Source organism: Varanus komodoensis, unplaced genomic scaffold (genome assembly GCF_004798865.1).
Source record: "Varanus komodoensis strain SLA01 unplaced genomic scaffold, ASM479886v1 scaffold62, whole genome shotgun sequence".
Lineage (NCBI taxonomy): Eukaryota > Metazoa > Chordata > Lepidosauria > Squamata > Varanidae > Varanus > Varanus komodoensis.
Window position 1 is genome coordinate 2,286,422 of NW_025336248.1, and position 10,435 is coordinate 2,296,856.

Below are 10,435 nucleotides of genomic sequence, written 5' to 3' on the forward strand. Positions count from 1 at the left end.
GCTTTGAAACCCTGGGACATTACAACAAGGAGTGCGATGTGCCGTAGTGAAAATGGAAGGCAGACCCCACTAGAATCATTGCATTCGTTTTAGTTCCCAGAATAAGAATATTTAGCACAGGCCTTGCCCTATTCCATTTAAGGCACGGCCCTGTCTACGTTTGTGTAGATATAAAATGCTTAAACTCAGCATGCCCCAGCCAACAATGTAGGCCTCTTTTCTGTCCAAACTTGAATAACGTAGTGCCCGTATGTAGTGAAAATCGTTAAATAGTTTATTTCAGTGCTTCTTTCCAAAGTATTATTTTAGAATTAATGTTTGCAAAGCTAATTATATGTTAGGTATTATTGCATGGTTTACTTCACCAGTTGGTTATTTTTCCATAGACAACTGAGTAATAAGAGGAGCAGAAATGGATAGAATTTATGTCACTCTTAAAAAAGGAGCCAGAGTGTATTCTTTCAACAAGTATATCAAAATATTAAAAAAAACAGTCAAATAAAATGTATTCAACTATGAAATCTTTCCAGAATTATTACACCTATCCAAATGTGAAAAGGTAAGAGCATATTAAATCTGCAGCTGTTGAAAGTTAAAAAGTTGTTATGAGAGCTTTCTAGGAAATAGCTGCACTGCAGCAACACCATGTGTACATATCCCAAAAGAAAAGAGACATATCCTCCAACTCCATATTAAAAGATGAAAGTGAGAGAAGTGTCCATGAGAATCATCTAGTCCAACTCCATGCTAAATTAACAAATCTTACAGTGACGGCATCCATGGCAGGTAGCCATCCAAACTCTGAATATGTATCTCCAGTGATGAAGAGCTCACGCTGTTCTTGCTAATAAGAAATTTATTCTAGAATTTAGCTAGAATCTGTTCCCTTAAAATTGCTGCCTGTTCCTGCCCTCTGAAATGACCGAAGACAGGTTTACTTCTAGGACTTTCATCTGTGCCCTCAAACTGTGGGATGTGTTTTCTCAAGAACTATGATTGCCTCCTCCCCTCTTTTGGTCTTGAGAAAGGGTATAAAGATGCATCTTTTCAATTTATGGAAAGTGTAGTTTCAGTATTTAAATGGCTTTACTGTTTCCAGTGTTCTTATGTTAACATTTTGTTTTCAATTGTTGTACATGCTCTTGATAGCTTTTTAGCTAATAAGGCAGTATGTAAATTTTAACAATAAAATAATTATTCAACATATGGCTTTTATACTGTATTATCACTTTTGAATGTTGTAAGCTGCTCTGAATTGTACTTAAGACACAAGATTGCTATCATGTTTTCCCTGAATCTGAATGTGCCCATCTCTTCCAACTGTTCCTCACAGGATTTGTTTTCCAGACCCCTCCCTATCTGAGGCACCCTACCCAGAATGCTCTGGTGTCTTGGTGTAATTTAAAAATGACAGTATTTGACACTGGGCACAATACTGCAGATGCAACCTGTCCAGTGAAGAAATGAGAGAACTTTCTCACAAAGTAATTGGTTACATAGATATCTTTTATCCAGCTGAGGCAGCATTAAATCTTATTCATTAATTCTACCAGAAGAACTAGAAGATAGTCAGAACAGTTCCTCTCTTGCCGTTTGCAATGAACAATGAGGTAAGATGTAATCACAGTTTCTTGCATCATTATAAAGGTCTGAGAGTGTCACATGGACAATGGAGTCTGTGTTGTGGGGTTCCAATTATGTTACAGACAGACATAACGATAAACTGTATTCAAAGCCTGACTGTGAATTGTTCTTGAAATGTGGGTCATTGTATTGTTTGAGCCTAGCTGTGCGAAGATGTCTTAGCCCATCAACCAGAAACAACTTGGTAAAAGAACACATGGTTTATTGTTGGGTTGTGAACTGTGCATTCACCACAGTGTGTTAGCTGGGCTTGGACAACATGATAACCCACATTTCAGCAACAACTGATTCAGTGACAACCCAGCCTCACCTCTTGCAAGGGTAGTTTATCATGTTTTCCAAACCTAGTAAAAATCTGTTTCTTGGTCGTACAGGGTTATAATTAGAATCAGTTTAGCTTTCTGTGTTGGGAATGACCATATTTTATGTTCACATGCTAGGGAAATAGTTGCAACTCAAGCTTTTTGCCTCCTAAATGAGGTTTTTCCAATAAATATGTTGCTGTTCCATTCTTTATGTACTATATCAGTACTCTGCTACTTCATTCTGTATCTCCAAAAGTCACCAGTTACTGAGCTTTTGGTAGTATGCAAATGTTTTTCACTGTAATTTATTTCTCTGTTTATGTAGGAGCTGCATTCATCAGTTTTCCCTCTATCAGGACCCACATGTTAGTGTAATAACATAATCTAAAATGCAATGAAACTGCAATATAGGAAAAACCAATAGCAGCATATATCAGTATATATGAACCTGTGAAGGTATAGGAGCAGCTAATTACCTATTGTCTCTCAAATGCTCAGACAAGAATCCCGTGGAGTTTAGATGGTATCACTGAGAAAGATCAATCTTGTATCGCTAGCTAGAGAAGTTAGCAAGGAAGGTGCAAAGCACAATTCCTTGCGTGAGCAGGTAGGTTCATATGGGAGCTTGGCCCCCACTGGTTTGGGAAACCAACAAGAAGCCAGTCAGCACAACAATGCAGTAATGTGCTTCATGCAGCCAACCCTTGTTGCCATATTGTGGATTGGGTGTATCTTTTCAAAAGGAATTGCATGGAGGATGTGTTGCGAGTCTAGCCTATATCTTACTTGTTGAGAATAGAAGATTGTTCTTATTAGATGACTAGTCAGAAATCTTTAAATCTTTGACAACTAAATAGATGAACAATTGAGCTAAGAGAGAAGTGTATCAGCTGGGAATGCTGAGTGCAAGGAATGAAGCTTTATCTGTGGACGAAGTAGTGTATAACACGCACATGCACACACATGCGCATACACAGAGTATCTAGAACCCTTGTACCTATTAGTACAGTAACAGTAACAAGGTATCATGCACACATAGTTAACTTTCAGTTGCAACAAATAGCTTTGTTTATGTTATTTATGTTATTTCAAGCTCTTTGCCCTTCTGTGAGACATTTAGTTGGGGCCTCTTATGGTATGAAGGATAGAAGGTGCTGACTTTAGACAGGAAGATTTGACTAAATGGTCTTCTCTGATCCTTTCCAATCTGTTGCCTTTGCATTCATTCCCACCAACAGGGGTCAACCGTCTCCTGTTTCCACTCTGAGGAAGGATCCTTGACAAAATTCAATGTTTATTTGGTGTTGGGCAGGGTGAAGAGGACCTGGATGACCTGTTGAGTTGTCCCAGCAGCTGAATGGTATCTTGGTGGCTAGCCTAAGCTGCTAGCCTGCTGGAGTGGGTCCAGCATGCCATAAAATGGAGGTGTGAGTGCAGATTCCCAGCATTGTGGACAAGAGATTACACAAACACATTTGCTGTTACACAACAGTCTTTTGGCTGCTCTCCTAAACTGCCTGCCCATGAGCCATAATATCAGTTGCAGATATCCCAGGAGAGTCAGTAAGTTTTTTTTCCCCCTATCTCTAGAAACAGAGATAGGTCTCTCTGTTTCAATGCAGATCACCTGGGCAGAGTTAGATAGCACATAACACCCTTTAGCTGTCCTTTTATCCACATTGGCCAGATGGCTCAAGTGGTGATGAAGACTGATGTACTTGGTTCACAAAGAAAAATGTTTCTTATTTTTCTGTACATGTTTGTATGTGAAACAGATTATTAGCTTATGAGTCAAGAGAAAGGGGTAGCAATTATTCTAAATTATATTCAGGATGTGTGCCCACTCTTTTTTCTAGCAGAGGGAATATGAAAGAGAACTCCTTTGTGATTTTCGTTTCTGCATCTTGCTGCATTTATTACTCCCTAAGAAGAATCCTACCTCTATGTTTTAAGGTTGAATTTTGCAGATTGATCCCATGCAAGTTTAGCATGCCTAAGCACATCAGTTTCAATGGGAGCTCTAAATCCATTATATATAGAGTTAGGCTGTACATTTTTATTATTCCACTTTGTTAATTCTAATCTAGGCATGTTTTGCTTAACTGGCTATAAAATGTTCTACGTTTAAGTTGGAAGCATTTGAGTTCAAGTGGCCCAGTAAAAACCTGGATTGATTATAAAATTTAAATTATAAATTTATTTATAAAATTGATTATAAAAGTCACCTTGCTCAGGTCTGGGAAAATCTGTCTTTCTTTATCTGTTTTCAACAAAGTAGGCTTCTAGCAAGACTCAGGATCTGCATGACTCATTTGAACTAGCACAGAACCCTTAAACATCCTTCCTTAGGGTGCTTTTTGGATTAAATAAACTCATCACCTGTACTACCTGCTAGAATGTCCAACAAACTTCAAAAAACTTAACACATTCAGCTATGTTTTGTGCAGTGGCAAATCTAAGAAAACACCTTTGCAACTGGGTATTTCCCTGTCAGAATGGGGTAGATAGGTGGCATTTCAGGACAGGAGAAAAGGTTCGGCAATGTCATTGAAGAAGGTCTTGGCAGTTCGAGCATTCAGCATATGATTTACTGTGTGATGTTCTAGAACTGCCACCACTAGTTGCGTCCACTCTGGACAGAGCCAGAATGTAAATCAAAGAGGAAGAAACTTCTGAACTATTGCCAAGAGCAGAATTAGAAGTGCTTTGTGGGCACGGTGTAGCAAGTCAATCTACTGTTGAATTGGAAGGGGACACATGGGATCGCCATAAGCCTCCATAAACCCTAAAGTGCCTGATCCTACCTAATTTTGGAAGCTAAGCAGGGTCAGGCCTGGGTGAAATCTGGATGGGTGACTTAAATGTTGTGAACTTCCCATAGTTTTGATTACGGGTGGTATAGAAATGTAATAATAATAATAATATGACCAAATGCTTCTCAACTGTGATCTATTACAGTCTTCTTGTTTTGTTTCTTGATGTTTGGAGTACCTTACACGAGGTTTGTCCACACTGACCAGACTAACACATGTGTAGGTTCAAGAAGAATGTAAGGGTTTTCCTACATGAGCAAATACTCTGCTGCTTTACTGAGATGCCTTCCATTTTCTTTGCAGGAGTGTTTGCCTCAGTTACATTTTTTGGGAGTGGGGAGAGGGGTTTCTTTGCCTTTCTAGATAGTTCATTCCACAACCACAAGGTGGTACTGTGATATAGTGGAATTGTAAATATATTGCCTAGCATTTTATGCACAGCAAAGGCAAAGGAATAGTAGCTCTTTATCTTTGCTCCTTTAAAAAGCCTGGAAATTGCCGCAATGCATGGAAGAAGCCCCAGAGAAGGAGTATGTCTTGGAAAGAACTTAGAAACTGCCAGAAGTAAAAGATCTTGAGTACCCAATAAATGTCTTGTGTAGAAAAGCTCCAGAAGAGAGAGCTATTTCCAATTTAAATTATTAACCCTGGAACACCCATTCCTGGTTCTTTCGTGACATCCGGACCCATGAACTAGGTTGTGCCCTCAGCTCTTCACTTTTGCCTTTATTTACCTCTGGTTAGAGTCCAGTTCTTGGAGAGACTGCCAGTCATCTGCAAATAAGGAAAAGGTTGGGACCTTGTAAATTGGCTGAGAATAAAAAGAACAAGATGGGGTAGCAACAGTGATTAAAACATCATTAAAAAGAGATGGGTTACAGTTAAGACTTCCTAGAAACTTTGTGCTCTAAACCCAAGTGTGTGAGAATGTGTGGTATGTCCTTAATGTGGATATATTTTTAATATGCTCTGAAGCTCTGTTGTTTGTTTGGGATCATATTATTTGGGGTCGTATCTTAATGGACTAAGTCCTGGCTTCAATGGCAGATTCTCAGCATAAGCCTTTTTAAAAAAAAGTTGCTTGGGGAGGGGAGGTGCACTAATGGTTCTTCATACGGCTTCCTGCAAATTTTAAAGTAGTATTGTTAGAGACTCTTGTGGAGCTTTGACACACTAAGTTACATAAGCTTAGGTTCATCCAAGCCAACAACAATTCTGTATTGGAAAATTAGTGATAATGTGTGGAGATTTAGTGGAGAGGATTTCAAATCCAGTATGTCCTCCGTAAAGGTCTTTGTGTCAGCTGCAGGGCTGGCTGATACAGACTAATTGCTGTTAAGATTTCAAGACACTGAGTATTCAGATAGAGCCTTTGGCACAGAGTCTTACACACTTGAGAATCAATCATGTGCCTGCAGTTTGTGATGCCATCCATTTAGACGCAAGTCCACATTGTGATGTCATCTGCTCAGAAATGCTCTCCTCCCACATTGTAATGTCACCCATGTAGTGCCCTAGCAAGGTCAGGCACTGTTTCAGCATTTCAGGGATTAGCTCTTCTTGTTCAGTGGGCAGAGCGACCTTTTTTCCAGATGAACAACTGTTCAGGCATCCTGCATGAACTCAAGAAGAGCCATGCTGGACCAGACAACAGGTTAACCTAGTTCGGCATTCTTTTCACAATAGCACCCATCTGCACCATATTCTGCAGTGACTGTGTTGGGGTTTGAGGTCTTTTGGCTCATTCTTCACTCATCACAGTACCCTCAGTTGACTTATTGGTCATAAGGCTGAGGTAGAAGAGAAGAATTCTTTTGCCCTCTCTCCCTTACTGAGTATTTCCTAACTGATCCACACATCATAAGAGAAGATCTCTGTTGACATTGGTAAATCCAGCTGTCTTGCTGTTAATATTTAATGCTACAGGGTTTCAGGAGCAGCCAAATGGCAGCCTGTGAGCAGCATCAGGGTCACAATGTGTGTGTGTCTGGTTTGGTAACTGCAACACATGTCATGCCAGTGCCTCACCAGGGTTGGGGTACAGGAGAGGATGGAGAGTTGTGACCGAGAAGAACCTCAGCTTCTTTTTCAGAAGCTTCAGTGAAGACAGAAATGCCTTGCCTTCATTTTCTGTCCCTGCCTCACCCCCTGTTCTGAGCTCTGACTTGGATTTGACTGGTCAACTCACTGGTGAAATATTGATTAATCATCAAATACTTAAAGCTTCAGTTTATTAGAACAGTAAAAGATTTTCTTCTCTCATAAGGAGAAAAAGCTTTCAAGGTTAAATATCCAAGATGGTGTGCAGAGTGTCTTGTCCCTTGTCAAAAGACTGTGTTCTTACCTCTCTGGGAACCGGTGCTGGTGGTCCTGTGTCCTCACCCTCTGCCTGCCTGCCTAGCACCAGTACTGCATGAGAGAGATCTTTAGGCTCTCCTGCTGGCAGCTCATTTGTTTGGCATTTGGGAGACCCAACACGCATCTCTCAAAGTCCTGGATATATCCATTAATATTATGCAGTGACCTCTGGTTCTCTTATAAGGATGGAAGCTGTAGGAAGCAGCAAAGAACTCAGATATTTGTTTCACAGAACGCACATTTTCTCTTGTATGAATATGCTGACCATCCAGTGTGATGCCTTGATGTATATGTGTCCATGAGAGTGTGCATATACAGGCATATTAGTAGCAAAAAACATACTGGCTTGAAGAGGGTTTTTCGGCTGTGTGTGCATACTTCAATTCTGGCATCCATTCAGGAAGGGGAAATGCTAGTCAGGCCAATACAATTCTGGCTTGATGGCAGCTTGCACTAGTGAAATGACTGTGTTTGCTTCATGAGTCCTTCTGAAGTGTATCTCAGTTCCTGTTCTGATGATGCTGCATGCTGGCCAGTAGGAGGATCCAGCAGGAGAGCTGAGTTGCACTACATGACATGCCTGCTCCTAAATATACAAGGATGTCTGTGTGATCATGACCCTTTCTCCAGGAGAGCTAGAAACTAAGAAGCCTTGACTCCGGCCACTGCTATCAGATGACTACATGATGCAATAAAAGTGGCAAGGTGCTGCTTTCACAACATTGTACATCATGACTTTACAGACTGTGTTGACAACATTTCAGTATGGTCAGATAATAGTCGGGTGGTCAGTTGCAAATATTTAACTAATCAGCTGACTGGCATCCTGGCACTATTGTGAGCATGCACAGTAGCACCCAAGCTTGGAGTTAGAGGGTGGGCCAACAGGGACTCCTTTCCACCCTTTCTGAAATTGGTTGGAAAGAGGAGTAAGGACTCTTCCACCTTTACAACATTCTTTGCAGTACAGCACAAACATTAAAACCAAACCAAGGTGTCATTTCCATGTACCCACTTCCCAGCAATAACTGGCCATTGTGGGATTTGGTTATGTCTAAGAAGTGGGATTGGCGTATGCAAAAGTAGGTTCCAGGAAAAGGTCTTTGCGATCATGCCCACTCAGAGCACTTTAGGTAATCACTATGACTGTGTTTTCATTGCTCTTCCTATATTCACACCTGAACTATCAATTTCCAAGGGACATTTTAAAGAGGCAGAGGATTAGAACTCCCTACCACCTGCCCAAATGTCAAGAAGATTGACACACAGTGAAGCACATTCAGTACTCTCCAACCAAAGCACAGGCACCCCCACACACAACTGCAAGTATGCAGTTCCATGTTTGTCACACAGGTCCCTCTCGCTGGCTGTTCATAAACAGCTATTCATTACTGATTATCTATAGAGCTGTTCTGTCCCAGTTTCTAGACAAGCCATCTGCTCAGTCCCAACTTCTTGCCTCCATCATGGGCAGAGCTGCTATTCTAAGCAGCAGCACTGAACATGTGAATGAACGTCTCTGCAAACTGGTTCACCCAAAATAACAGTCCAAAGTTTGGGTTAAGTATGGGTTATCATTATACACCTTTTGGCACCAGGCCAACCCCTTTTTAATTTTCACAATTTTAATTGTTAAAATTTTATATTTTTAATTTGTTTATTTTACATGGCACTTGGGCTATTTGTTTTGTTAAGTCTGCTTTGACTGCATTAATGTTATAATTATTTGGCATAGTTCATTTCCTTGCTTTTAAATTTTTCTTATTAATGTGAGTTTTATTGGTTTTATCTGTGATTGTTTAATTGTGTATCATAGTGCTTATTATGTTTTTAGATTTTGTTACATTGTAAACCATCCTTAGAGTCAGTGACTAAATAGGAACATTATAGAAATGTTAGATATATAATAAATCATTGAACTGTGGGTTGTTGTGTGAACCCAGCCACATGAATAAACCATGGTTTGTTAATCACTAACAACCCATAGAAACCATGGTTTGTTGTTGGGTTGTGAATTTTGGTTTATCCCTGATTAACAAACCATGGTTTATCAGCCAACTAGGTTCATACAACTCAACCTGTAATTCAGCAGCAACCCACAATTCAACAAGTCATACTCAACCCATACTCCAGGTTGTCATGTTCTGAAAACCATGTCTGTTTGTTTAGGTGGCAGCAAATATGGTTTGTTATGTAAAGCATGCAATGGAAATAGAATTACCAATTCTCTGACATTTCCCTCCTCTTTTGTTCTGTTTATTCACTATTTTTGAATAGGGCAATTCACTAAATTTTCTTAAAAGATACAAAAGGGTGCAGCAGTCATAGGGCCATTGCACTGATTTCCCATGCATGCAAAAGTGATGCTCAAACTGTTGCAAGAAAAGACATAACTCTATATGGAGTGAGAAATTCTTGAGGTACAAGCTGGATTCTGAAAAGGAAGAGGCACTTGAGATCATATTGTGGACAGAGGTTACAGAATTGAGTCCAATGCTGTCCCATTTCTCAGTAATGTAAGAAATACAGCCCCATCTCTTAAGTTTGCTTGAGGAGGTGGAATCGTAACTTACAGGGGGCTGCATTCTTCCAAGCTCCTCTCAGATTCATCTCCAGATACTTCACAGTACTGAGGCAGGATGGAAGGTTCTGACTGACCCTGGACTTGAGATACCTCAATTCCTTCACTGTAGCAAATAAGTTTCAAACTGATCACCTTGCAAAGCTTCTTGCTCTTGCTACAAGATGGAGGTTAGTTAGCCTCAGTAAATCTTAAGGAAGCATAGGCAGGCGCTTCCTGCACCTCCAAGTTGCAAGAGAGACTTTCCAATTTTTTGTACATCCTTGGTGACGTATTCTAAACTGTTTTTTTTCCTGAACTAAACTTGTTTTAGTTTCCTCTAAATGTTCCTCTTTGTACTTAAATTGGTTCAAATAAGATCGAGGTTGAGCAAAATGATTCTCCCTCAGTTCTGTGGCCACAAAAGCAGTCTTCAATGATCTGAGAGAATGGGAGGGAACTCCTTCCTTATATACCAGATGAAGGCAGGGTTCTTGCCAAAATGTTCTCAGCTGTGAAATCTTCCTAAGAACAGGCTTCATACAGGCACAGAGCCCATGTGTATGAATACATGGATGACCACTCAAAGAACAATAGTTACAAGTAAGCAACCTGCCTTATTTCAAGTGTGGCCAAGAAACAGAACTCAAAGCAAGGTAGATAGTGGCATACTTAGTTCTTAGTAGCCTCTCCATTCCCCCCAATAAGATGAGGCAAGAATTTGACAACATCATTGGGATTCAGTCCTGCACTCT